Below are 13,541 nucleotides of genomic sequence, written 5' to 3'. Positions count from 1 at the left end.
GGTGGCAGGTGGTCGTGATGGTGTATCAGTCAGACATGGGTTGAAACACTGTTTGTTTCCTTTCAAATACTTAATCTGTGCTTGACTGAGCTTGTATGGCCTCTTTTGAAAAATAATTTGAAAATATTTCCAATACTGTTTGAACCCAGGTGGTATGGTGCGTCAGTATGTGTGGTAGACAGGCAGGGTCAGTGTGTGGGAGAGAGACTAGATGAGACTCAGTTAGAACTGAGTTAGAACAGGAGCTTCAGGGGATTCAAGTGGCTGCAAATGTTTTTGTTTCCGTCAGTGATTGAAGTGGGCTGAGGTCCGTGGCTCTGTGACCGAACACATTAGTTCACACATCAAGAGAACACCAGAAACGAGTGTGGGGGAAGATAGCTGGAGAAGCTAAGAGAACTCTGAATAAACAACTTCACACACTGACATTGACACGCGCACACACACACACAGATTAGATTAGATTACATCAGAAGATTAGATTAGAAGAGACATGCACATACACACACACACACACACACACACACACACACACACACACACACACACACACACACACACACACACACACACACACACACACACACACACACACACACACACACACACACACACACACACACACACACACACACACACACACACACACACACACACACACACACACACACACACATATTAACGTGAGCAATAGACATTTTTTTAAAGGCAGCTGAAAAAGAGAGTGTGATACTTTTAAATAAGATGCAAATGAGATGACACAAACAGATGAGAATAATATGGTGAAATCTGGAGGGAGGACCGTCGAAGAGGACAGGAGGGATTTTGAGGAGACATTGATGGGGAAGGAGGGGGCACGGAGCAAGAGAAAGAGAGAGGGAACGGAGGAGACTAAGAAAAGAAGAGATAAGAGTGAGAGAAGATTTAAAACGAGAGAGTCAGCAAGCCATAGGACACACAGCACACAGCCTTGGCGATAACAAATCTTTCAAACTGTCATTTCTCAGAGCTCTGTGTTTTCTGCTAATGCCCCCTCTTGCCAGCCTCACACAGACAATCGCGCGCACACACACAACACCCCCTCCCCTCACACAGAGAGACCCGAGGCACGCATGCAAGGCAGGCAGCTTATTTCTTCGGAGGCTATCTATCCTCTCAACTTAGCTTATCGTCCAGTAACTAAGTTCAATCGACGACGGCAGTATGTATAGTCCTCGTGAGGGGAGTCGTGATAGACCGCCTCCCAAACGGCACCCTATTCCCTACATATGGCACTACTTTTGACCAGAGGCCTTTGTAATGTAGTGCACTACATAGGGAATAGGGGGCCATTTGGTACAGATCCTTAGACACAGTGGCAGCAGCAGGACTGCATAAAGAGAAGGAGCTGTTGAAAGATTTGCCTGTGAGGAGGAGGAGGAGGAGGAGGAGGAGGAAGAAGAGGCTTGAAAGCATCTGCCCTGCACTCTGATTCCATGCAGTCACTGGGTATGTCCCAAATGGAAGTATTCCAGAAATAGTGCACTACTTTTGACCAGGTTCCTAGTACACTATTTAGGTAATAGGGTGCCATTTGGGAAGCAAACTGTGTCAATCTAGGTGGGAGATGACTGGGAGCTGATTACTCATTATAGCATAGGCCAGGGTATGAATCATACAGCCCACAGCCAAACGACCTTATTAAATAATAACTTCACAGGCCATACGTCTTCACAGCTATCTCCGGTATAGACATGACTCTTTAGCAGTTCAGCTCCCTATAGCCTGGTCCCAGATTTGTATGTGCTGTCTTGCCAATTAATTTGGGACCAGGGCCCATATTCCCAAAGTGTCTCCAAGTAGGAGTGCTGATCTAGGATCTGTTTTGCTATTTGGATCATGATGAATATGATTACATGGGCGGGGGGCGGGACCTGATCGTAGATCAGCACTCCTACTATGAGACCCTTTGTGCATATGGGCCCTGATCCCAGATCATTAGTTGGTAAAACCGCACAAAAAGATCTGGGAACCGGCTAGCGGGAGCTGGACTGCTAAAGAGTCATGTTTGTACCAGAGACAGCTGTTCAGGCTAGACTGGGTTGCTGTTCAGGCTAGACTGGGTTGCAGCTCAAATGGCACCCTATTCCCTACATAGTGCACTGCTTTTGACCAGGGCCTATATGGTAGTAGTGCACTATATAGGGAATAGGGTGCCATTTGGGACTCAGACCAGGCCTGTTCTGTGAAGTTATTATTATTATTATTATTATTATGGTTTGTACTCTGTAGGCTACTGTCTGGGAGGAGTTTCATCATATAGATTCATGACCCTTCACTTTAACTAGCCCACAGCTGTTGGTGGGAAAGAAAGTCAAGCAGGTTTGCATTGACTGAAGTTGCAAAGTTTACAAGTTTATAGAAATTTCTAAAATCACGATGTGTGTGTGTGTGTGTGTGTGTATCTCTACTAGGAAAAGCTCTCTCTACCCAACTACATGATGTTACTGACTCCCTGAGCAGCAGCATCTTGTGTTACCAGCTCCTCACAAAGCTAATAACGGCCTCACTGTCATCCGTTCCGTCGATACCTCAACCGGCCCACAGAGAGACCGAATGGCCCATGGGATGGGATCCCTAGAGCTCTTATCAAAGTCTCTCTCTCTCTCTCTCTCTCTTACTCTCTTTCCCTTTATCTCTCACCCTCTCTTCCTGTTTCTGATGTCTCTCTCTGTTTCTCTCTCCTCTCTCTCTCTCTCCCTCCCTCCTCTCCTCCCCTCCTTCTCGCTCTCCTCCCCTCTCTTTCTATCTCTCCGTCCCTCTCCCTCTCTCTGTGTGTCTGTATAGGGTTCCAGTGAAAGTGTGTCATTCTAGACCCTGATAAAAGCTCTGTGTTATCAAATGGGGAGTACAGAGGATCAGGGGTCTTTGTAGCTGTCCGCCATGGACAAATTTAGGGTTAGTGGGATTTTGAAAACGAAGGGGATCTGTAGGATGGGGGCGCTGAGTTTGGGGGTTAGGGGGGGTCAAGTTTTTTTTGTGCCGATGTGTAATTTGATTCCCTATTGACATTAAAGAACTCTCTCTCTCTTTCTGAGCCTCTCTCCATTCCCCCCTCCTTATGGCAGCTGAATGGGGTTTGTACCCCCTCCGATGGGTTTTTGTTCAGACACCCCCTACCCCCCTCTGTGTGTGTGTGTGTGTGTGTGTGTGTGTGTGTGTGTGTGTGTGTGTGTGTGTGTGTGTGTGTGTGTGTGTGTGTGTGTGTGTGTGTGTGTGTGTGTGTGTGTGTGTGTGTGTGTGTGTGTGTGTGTGTGTGTGTGTGTATGCTTGTGTGTGCATGTGGGTGTGTCTGCCACTCTTCCAGGCAGCCATGCCCTCATTAAAACGGTAAATATTTGCATGTTGTCGTCCATTGTCTTGGCCTGAACAGCCCTCTTAAAGGAAATATGACAACACGGGCACTGTGTGTGTTGTGATCACAGTCAAGGAACCCTATTCTCTACTGCAGGGCCTGTATTCATCAAGCAGAGTATGAGTGATGATTTAGTTTAGCCCTTTAGATCATAATGAATAGTGTTACATGGACAGCTGGAACCTGATCCGAGATCAGCACATGAGAAGAAGACCTTGTTTCGCTCTGTAGCCCGAATCTGAAAGTGGTCCTATTCTCTACAGCAGGGCCTGTATTCATCAAGTATTCACAGGGCTCTGGTCAACAGTAGTGCACTATATAGGGAATATGGTGCTATTTGGGACACAGACAAGGATTCAGTAAAGAAGCACATTGTGCCAGTAATGCTCTAAATCCCTACACAAGAAGATTCCTCACCGGAATTTTTTTTATTTTAATTGAAAATCTCTCTCTCTCTCTGAGTAGGGTGAAATTAATGTGGGAGAGATTATACAGCTGTAACTGTCGTGCAAATATGCAATTGCTTTTTTAATAATTTTGCATTACTGTAGTTCAGGCTGTGTTTTATTTAGCCATACTCTGTCAGATTAATTTGGTGATGGCTGGCTGGCTGTAGTGGCACAGGGATTATGTCACAATCATGTTTTTTTGGTTAGATTTCCCATCAGTTGCTTGCCTGACTGACTGAATGGCACACACACGCGCACACCCCCACACTCTTGCCTGACGGTGAAAAATAGTTCGCTTTATTTCTCTCTCTCTCTCTTGTGCTATTTTTCTATCTGGACCGTCTGTGTTCTCTCTTTCCCTCCATCCCATCCCTCCATCTCTCTCTATCCATCAGACTCATTTTATTCAGTTATCTTGATAGAGTTGGCATCGGCCTGCTTAGGCAATATTGGGAGAGTGCTGTTGGCGTGTGTGTGTGTGTATGTGTGTATGTGCTGCGTGTGTGTGAGGAGTCAGAGGGTCCTGATGGATATGAAGATTGTTTCATATTGATGCATGTGTCTCCTATCACTGGTGATGATTGAGACCTGACCTACCAGGGTAGCAGCAACAAGCACAAGATTGACAACGTTCAGGACATCTGGATGGAAAATGAATAGAAACTGACTAATACACATTTTGTATACTATCGCTATCACACACACACACACACACACACACACACACACACACACACACACACACACACACACACACACACACACACACACACACACACACACACACACACACACACACACACACACACACACACAGAGCATCAGTAGAGGTCAACACTCTCCATCTGATACTGGGGGGGGGGGGGGGGGATAGAGAGAGAAGAATGTAAAAATAGTCTGAGGGTTAACTGACAGATCTATATCAAACATTATTCTGGAGAAACACACAAACACACACTGACAGGGATGCTAGTCTATCCGGAGAGCCAGTGGCTATCATGCTACGGAGCTGCAGCAGTGACTCAGTGGGAGGAGATGTAGACAGGACACACACTATAGAAGTGACAAGGTGTCAGCTACACTGGACTACAAGTGTCACTGAGTCACTCCCCCGCCGCTGACACACACACTCACACAGTGTGGACACGCTCGTGTGTGTGTGCTTGAATATGTGTGTGTATGCGCATATATGTGTGCGTGTCCTGTCTCCGCTTTCTGCTTGCCCTGAGGGAGACTGCAAGCCAGGGCTCACACACATGTACCCAAATACAGAATTAAGTGGGGGGGGGGGGGCGTCTTTAAGTATTCAATGGAATTCACAATACTTCTTTAAGTATTCACTGGAACACTGAGGGTCTGTTACCAAAATTGCACCCTATTTCAGACACAGCCAAGGACCTGAAGGGTAGAAGGTCATTGGCGGATCTCACTGGTGTACCACGAGGGACTGAACTGTGAAGAAGTGTGTACAGCATAGGTGGCTGGTGGCACCTTAATGTGGGAAGACATGCGTCATAGTAATGGCTGGAATGGAATGAATGCTATCAACACATCAAACAAGTGGTTTCCGTGTGTTTGATACCATGAAGTGTGTATACTATGAAGTGTGTATGCTATGAAGTGTGTATACTTTGAAGAGTGTATATTATGAGGTGCGTATATATATGTGTGTGTATATATATGTGTGTGTATATATATATATATATGTATATATATGTATATATATATATATATATATATACACTGAGTGTACAAAACATTAGGAACACCTGATCTTTCCATGACATAGACTGACCAGGTGAAAGCTATGATCCTTTATTGATGTCACTTGTTAAATCCACTTCAATCAGTGTAGATGAAGGTGAGGAGACAGTGTCACGTTCTGACCTTTATTTTCCCTTGTTTTGTCTTTATTTAGTATGGTCAGGGCGTGAGTTGGGGTGGGCAGTCTATGTTATTTGTTTCTATGTTTAGGTTTGTTCATTTAGCCTGATATGGTTCTCAATCAGAGGCAGGTGTTTTGCATTGTCTCTGATTGGGAGCCATATTTAGGTTGCCTGTTTGCACTGTTGGTTTGTGGGTGTTTGTCTTCCGTGTCAGTGTTTGTCGCCACACGGGACTGTTTCGGTTCGTTCACATTTGTTATTTTGTATTGTGTCTTGTTTTCGTGGATTATATTAAAACATGGAAACTTACCACTCTGCGTATTGGTCCTCCGATCCTTCTCGCCTCTCCTCGTCAGATGAGGAGGAAGAGATACACAGCCGTTACAGACAGGTTAAAGAAGGATTTATGTTATGGTAGTAGGTGCCATGCGCACCGGAAGAACTGCTTACGCCGCTGGGTTTTTCACGCTCAACAGTTTCCCGTGTATTTGTTTAAAAACTATCACTTGATGGTTTCATTTCAGAGAGACAAATAATCATGATTTTTTTTGCAAAATGCTATATGTCCGTCTCACTCTCAGAGAAATAAGTAGGATTGCTAGGTTTTACACAGTCAAATGTAACTAATAACTACATTTTTACTGTAATAAAGAAATGTACAAATGTTACATTTGTGAAATCAATATTTAAAAACTTACAAAATAAATAATTCAATACAATAATATGAGATCTGGATGTAAAACATCTACATTTGACATTTTTATAATTGAGCAGATTCTCTTATCCAGAGCGATTTACAGTAAGTGCATTCATCTTACGACAGCTATGTGAGACAACCACATATCACAGTCAAATAAATATACAGGATACGAACATTCCAATCCAGCTAAACAATGGATATATAGCATTTAGCAAAAAAACACATTTTCATTCACCTAAAAGCATAGGAATCTAAAATCTATTAATTTAAAATCTGAGAACAGTAATATTTTACACACACATAACGCTACCCATAAGCGATCATTTCTGACAAAAAAAAGCGCAATGTGAAAAACTGGTGGATATGGCATTTTAGAGCTAAACTCTTCATACAGTGTCTAGAGGAAGTGTGTATTGTGAATTGTGTATAATGTCTAAGTGTGTATATTATTCAAGGTGGCACAGTGTGATGACTAATAATGAGTTATACAGTCCATTAATGTGGATGGAAACGTCTGAAGTTGCCCTCTGACACAAACATTACTGAAACAATTACACATTCAGACATGAGTGCACACACACTGACACGCACACACAGAGTTATGTGCATACACACACAGACATGCACGCGCACACACACACACACACACACACACACACACACACACACACACACACACACACACACACACACACACACACACACACACACACACACACACACACACACACACACACACACACACACGGCATCCATCCCCACACCCTTGCCTTGCCTTCTATCACTCACAACCAGTGTAATACGTTGTTCCCAAGTAGATCTCAGAATCGGTGGCCTATGTAGGCTCATAGATGTCTGGTCAAAAGTTGTACACTACATAGGGAATAGGGTGCCATTTGGGATCCACCCCCAGTATAGCCTGAACCACTGCAGTAGAACGTCCTCATCTTGCCCTCAACCCTCTTATTGAATTTGTGTGAGCTATGTTCCTGTCCTTAAAGAGAGACAGAGACTTTGTTCTTCCCCCACGTTGTGTGTATGTACTCATTATAATGATGCACTCATTATTTCGTTTTAAGCCTTCCCCAAACAATAGTCCTAACCTTAACCACTCGGAATGAATGCCTAAACTGTTAACCTTTTTTTTTTTTTTAAATGCAATGGAACTGTCTTCGAGGTCCAGAGTTGAGTTTGAGGGCTGTAGTCTAGCTATTCCAATTACAATACCATGTGTCTTAAATGTGGCCTATGGTGACCTCCAGCGGATGAATGAGGAATGACAAGGTGTAATCTACCCATTACGCACTTCTCCAAAAGCGCAATGTGCGCAGTGCTCTAGTCTTGGTACAGTATCTGCTTCATACCTACTTCTGGTCTTTTCTCATTGGTAAAATACCGTCCTCCACCTTTCCTCCGTTTGCTTTCCTCTGTGACCCGGAAACCGTTAAGTGGTCGAGGAGATATCAATTCGTTAGTAGGCGAACGGAAGCGCGTCCTCCCCTCCTCGATAGCCACGTTTCATTGAGGATAGTTAGTTATGTGTATCCTACCTGAGTCCTTCCATAAAATACATTTTAATCTCCGACATCCCCTTTGAATCAGCGTTTGTTTTGGGGGGGGGAGAAAAGCATGCACACGTTTAAAAATAATATGCTAAGTATCGTTTTATCTGTAAAATGTCTTGCACAACTAACTTTTTTTTTTTTATCACTTTACACCTTTATTGTGTAAAAACCTTTACACATTTTCGTCAATTTTCCCTCTTCTCGTGGCCTATCCTCGATTACCTTTGACCTTTTTCAAAAGAAGGCGAGAGAAGACGGTTAAGAGAGGACGAAGGAGTTGAGCTTTCAATTGAGAAAAGGCCTCAGAGTTCGACGCGACTTTTCCTATCTCCCTGCAGTACTATGCATAATCAACTTCAGATGAGTGGACACATTTCTAAAGTAATGTATGCGTCCATAAATTAATCCAAGCGCATGCATTATTTAAATGTGTTTGTCCACAATTACTTGTGTTGTGTTACCTAATTTCTCCAAATCAACAACAGAACAACCTAAACATGTCCATATTGCTCCAATTTGTTCTAGGAGACAAACGAGGTCCTAAAAGACATGATACTGTAATAATTGTTTTCTCTCCATTCTCTGCAACAGCCCAGGGTAGTCTACATATAGTTTGAATTCTAAGAGGAAAATAGTCATCATCATCTATCTTTACTAAAACAATGATGATATATATTGCCTCAATAGCCAACCACCTACAGTTAAAAGTACAGGCATAATCATAAGTATAGGACATGGCAGATATTTTACTAGTATGCCACTAAAGAGAGAGAATGAGGGGGAGACAAAATTGTTTGAGCGGACCTTTGGGGGAACAGTCCGTCCGTGGGGGGAATACTGAATCACTCCAGGATGCTTTTGCAGAAGTCTTTGCGCTATCATACCACGGCGCATTCCTGAAAAGGGAATTCATAGAATGTCACTGAAAGAGGGACGTTCTCCCGAAGGGCATGTCACAGTTGTCTGCATCCCTAAATCCCGTGGAATTTTAACTGAACAAGAAAGGACGCACATCAAGTTAGCATCTTAAAGAAGAGGAAAAGAGGAAATAGAAAAAGGTAAGTAGCCTAATTTAATTATGTGGGGGCGCTTTTGAACAGCTCGTTCGAAATCACCTGAAGTGTTAGATCTGTCATTTAGAAAGATAAATTGCGGGGAATTGGTAATTTGGCTACTCGAACTAAATCAGTCGGAACTGCCACGCGAATCATTCGGGGGTGTAATGATATTGCTCTCTCTTTTTCTTCTTCGTGGTCAAGATCCGTTCTTTTCCCTATCTTCATGCCCCGAGAGTTCAACTTGTGTTGGCGGTAATTGTTTTGGTGTAAACAGCGTTTCCGGTCACTTAGCCTACATTTCTGCTATCTAACTTTAGCTACAGGCCACCATAATCATCTGTGAGTCATATCAAATAATTGATGTTGGTTGTTTTTTTGCTATTGTCATCATTTGAGAACATTCCGGAAATAACTCTGACAGCACACAGGTATGTAGATCCAGACCTGTGTCCCCTGAATGCTTCTTATAGATTAGGTATAAGAATATTTCAGAAGGTAGGAATTATATTAAACAACAACTAAGTAGCTGTAAATAAATTACCAAATTAAAGCAATCTGTTGCTGGGTTGGTTACCAAATAAAGCAAGACAGGTAGAAAACAAAAAGATTGGTGCAAATCACTCCCAGGGTTACAAACTTTATTACATTGAATACAAGCAATCAGTTTGGACGCTCAGTGACAGTCAGTTAGTATGGCTATTGTCTGCCTTCTTATTGGCATCCTAAAGTGCACTACATTGCCGTCCCAAGTGGCACCATATTCCCTCTATAGTGCACTACTTTCGACCAGAGCCCTATGGGTGGGTCCTGGTCAAAAGTAGTGCACTATGTAGGGAATAGGGTGCCATTTCAGACTGCCTATTAGCTCTGTTCACAGGGTACATCAGAGTGTAATCTCACATGATTGGATTGTTACATAAGTTTAGCAGAGTGCTGCCATCCTCATCTCCTCCATCCTGCCTGTCTGCGTAGGAGGGCCTTCTTCCACTGCTCTATCGTTGCTATACAAATCCATGTACATTTGATGTGGTTGAAAAGGTTTTACTCTGCATCACGGTGTGAAACATCACTATGCTGGCCAAAAAGTATTTTTGAAATCCATAGTTAATGTACTATAAGTGAGCCGTATTGGGCATTTGTCATATGGTGTATATGTCATATGGAGAGTGAATGTGACAGTTGATGTTATGTTAATTTAGGGGGAGGCATGTTATGTTAATATAGGGGGAGGCATGTCATCCCCAGAGTCTGTGTGTGTGTGTGTGTGTGTGTGTGTGTGTGTGTGTGTGTGTGTGTGTGTGTGTGTGTGTGTGTGTGTGTGTGTGTGTGTGTGTGTGTGTGTGTGTGTGTGTGTGTGTGTGTGTGTGCTGGCGGAGGATGGGGTTTCATCCCAGCCTGTTTTGTGGGAGCGGAGTGTGAGTGTGGTAGCAGAGTGAAAAGGCATGACGTTGATCACACACAGACAGTGATGTGGTAATGAGCAGTCTGCTGTTTTTCTACAAGTGGTGCCTCACACACAGTATGGCAACCCCACTGTCACCTACTGATGATGTCATCATAGCCATGGCTGGTGTCACACCCACCACTGTAGATGGAGAGCCAATTGCTATTGTAAGATTGTTAGCAGCCTCTGCCAAGTCCCCAACAACCGGATGTTCCGGTTTTTAGGAGAAATGGAAAGAGAGCCTGTGATGCGACTTTCTCTTTTGGACGTTAACAAGGCGACACTGTCTGAACTCCTCAACATTTACTGGATTGGTTGAACAGTGCAGAAGAGAACCTCCCCTGACAGTTTATTTTCTTCTCCTTAAGACCAGTATGTAGGGGATCTAGTTTCAGGCGCTTCTTTTACGCCTGCTACGTTAGGTTAGGTTGTTATTGGATAAAAAAAATCTCACCTTAATTAACCAGAAAATCCCATTACCAAGGGAGACTTGGCCAAAAAGGGTAGCTCAATAAAAAACGCATTCCTCATTCAACAAGGTGGTTACAAAAAGTTTGTACATTGACACTGCCTAGGGCTTTTCCATCTCGATTCCTCTGTACATTTATTTACCAAGTAACGGAATCCTAACTGTTTCTGTGAGGGTTGATACTTTCTTCATAGTCCCTGGAAAACCACTTGAAAAGCAATATGATATTCCCTCTCACTCTAGTCAAAATCATCTGATATTATTTAGTAGTCCCTAAAAAACACTTTGTTCAACATGTGCTCTAGAGCCCATCCCTGTCCATCACAGTATTATTCATTGACTTAGTCATAAGATAGAGGTCTGAACATCCATTAACTGGGGGTTTGAGAATATTTCCACACATCACACAGTGACACATCACTTTAACTCAAGAGGCCTGCTGGCTATTTTCTCCCTCTCTTACCACAAGCACCAGCCAGCCTGGCAGCCTGGTTGTTCTAAAAGCTTAACAGTGAGAGGTGCTCAAATGTATTTGTAGAGCCATTTTTACAACAGCAGTTGTCACAAAGTGCTTATACAGAAACCCAGCTTAAAACCCCAAAGAGAAAGCAATGCAGATGTAGAGGGACGGTGGCTAGGAAGAAACTTGGAGAGGAACCAGGCTCTGAGGGGTGGCCAGTCCTCTGGATCTCAGTGTGTGTGCGCGTGTGTGTATGTGTGTAGTAGGGCTGTCTCTATCTGAAAAAAATCTTGGTCGACCGGAAGTCGTCTGTTCATTGAGTTAATAAAGCCGCATACAAACATGGCCTCTTTTTGTTTTCTTGAGTAAGGCAGCTCCAAAATGCAGGTGTTTCAGCCTAGCTCAGTGCTTTCTGTGGTGGTGGGGCAGCCAGCGGAAAATACGGAGCATAGGGGTTGGTAATGTTCTCTAGCTGCGCCGTGATTGTCACTTATGGGGACACTACGTCACCGCAAAATCTATGGGGAGAGCTCAAAAGTTCAGGCCCCCTGGGTGCTGCCGCAAATTTACATTAGATTAATTCAGCCAACTTATTGTGGGAAGCTTGTGGAAGGCTACCTGAAACATTTGACCCAAGTTAAACAATTTAAAGGCAATGCTACCAAATACTAATTGAGTGTATGTAAACTTCTGACCCACTGGGAATGTGATGAAAGGAATAAAAGCTGAAATAAATAATTCTCTACTATTATTCTGACATTTCCCATTCTTAAAAAAAAGTGGTGATCCTAACTGACCTAAGACAGGGAATTTTTACTAGGATTAAATGTCAGGAGGTGAGGTGTATGTAAACTTCCTACTTCAACTGTAGCTAGCAAGCTAACAGTCATTACCATGAATCAAGTCGACAATCTACTGGCAAATCCTTTTCAGTCCTTGTCATATGAAGAGAAATTATGAAGAGAAATTATAGATAAAACGTATCGGTGCTCATCGGCCATTGGACATAAACATTACACAACAAGTTGGAAATCGCAAATTCAACAATGAGTGGTTTGGAAGGAATCAGTGGCTAACTGCAAGCATCGCAAAGCAATCATTAGCCTGCTATTCAGTGTAGTGCTGTGTAGTCCAAGTCTGGGTTTAAGGGTCTCTTTTCCAAGCTTAAAAGGAAAAAATGCACATGCCATGGGCCAGAAAAGGTTGAATACATTGGTCATGCTGTCAATCCAGCATGACTTTTGCCGCGTTCAAAACAACTGGAATCTCGGAACTGGAAAATCTCAGACTTCAGAGAGTTCAAGACAACTGGGAACTCGGGAAAAAACAAGCGCCAACTGGGAAAATACTTTTTGAACAGTCATCCAACTCAGAATTCCAAGTCGGGAACTCTGGCCTCTTTCTAGAGCTCCGACCAGAAGATCACTGCGTCATGATTCAACCTTGTTTTTTTCCAGAGTTCTCATATGTCTTGAAAGCACCATAAATCCAGAGAATGCCAGACTTTGATGACAAAATTTGACCACGAAAGACCGCCGCGACACCTTCCTGTTCAAGTGAGCACAGCACAACAAGGTGAGTCCAAAAATGTATTTTATACTGCTGCATAAATTATGCAATATTTCAGGGAGATATACATACTGTAGCTAAGAAGGTAATACTAAGTGTATGTTGTGAAGTAAGCTGCATGTGCCTCACCCTAATAATTTGGTCCCTTTCCCCATCATAACTTAGCCTACTGTTCTGACTTGGTGGTGCACTTGTAGCCTATAGCCTGTTTTAGAGAAATGTCATCATCAAATATTGTAAGAGCTTTCATTGTCTGCTTATATGCCCCCTTTATTTATCCTATGGTTCTACGTTGGTGTACTGGGAGAATACTGTAAGAACGCACAATATTCTGTCACTGTACATTTCAAAAGTGCTGAACAAATAGTTATATTGACTACGTCCGTCCTAGCTCGCTCATTGTCTTAATCGAAATTACTGATTTCCTCTCAATGTTCCCTTATGCCATAGTTTGTACATCTCAATTGTCAGTAGAAACCACATTTCTTTAAGCAAGTCACCCATATCAGCTATGTTTTTAAAAAGGCATTAAATGAAGCTGAATTAA

General features: G+C 43.0%; 1 protein-coding gene across 2 annotated transcripts in view; it reads left to right on the top strand.

Moving 5' to 3' along the window:
• LOC139561924 (galactose-3-O-sulfotransferase 3-like) overlaps nt 1–13,541 on the top strand; it is an 81,245-nt gene that overhangs the window by 34,733 nt on the left and 32,971 nt on the right. Inside the window, exon 1 of one of the 2 annotated variants that reach the window (XM_071379358.1) lies at nt 8,724–9,052. The exons of the other annotated variant lie outside the window; for it this stretch is intronic. The gene's annotated coding sequence lies outside the window, so the exon portion shown is untranslated. Of the gene's footprint in view, nt 1–8,723; nt 9,053–13,541 lie in introns of those variants that run through there. 2 annotated transcript variants of the gene reach the window in all.

This window comes from Salvelinus alpinus, chromosome 31, assembly GCF_045679555.1.
Source record: "Salvelinus alpinus chromosome 31, SLU_Salpinus.1, whole genome shotgun sequence".
In the NCBI taxonomy this organism is placed as follows: domain Eukaryota; kingdom Metazoa; phylum Chordata; class Actinopteri; order Salmoniformes; family Salmonidae; genus Salvelinus; species Salvelinus alpinus.
The sequence above is the reverse complement of the archived record's forward strand: the minus strand, read 5'-3'. Positions and strand labels throughout refer to the sequence as shown.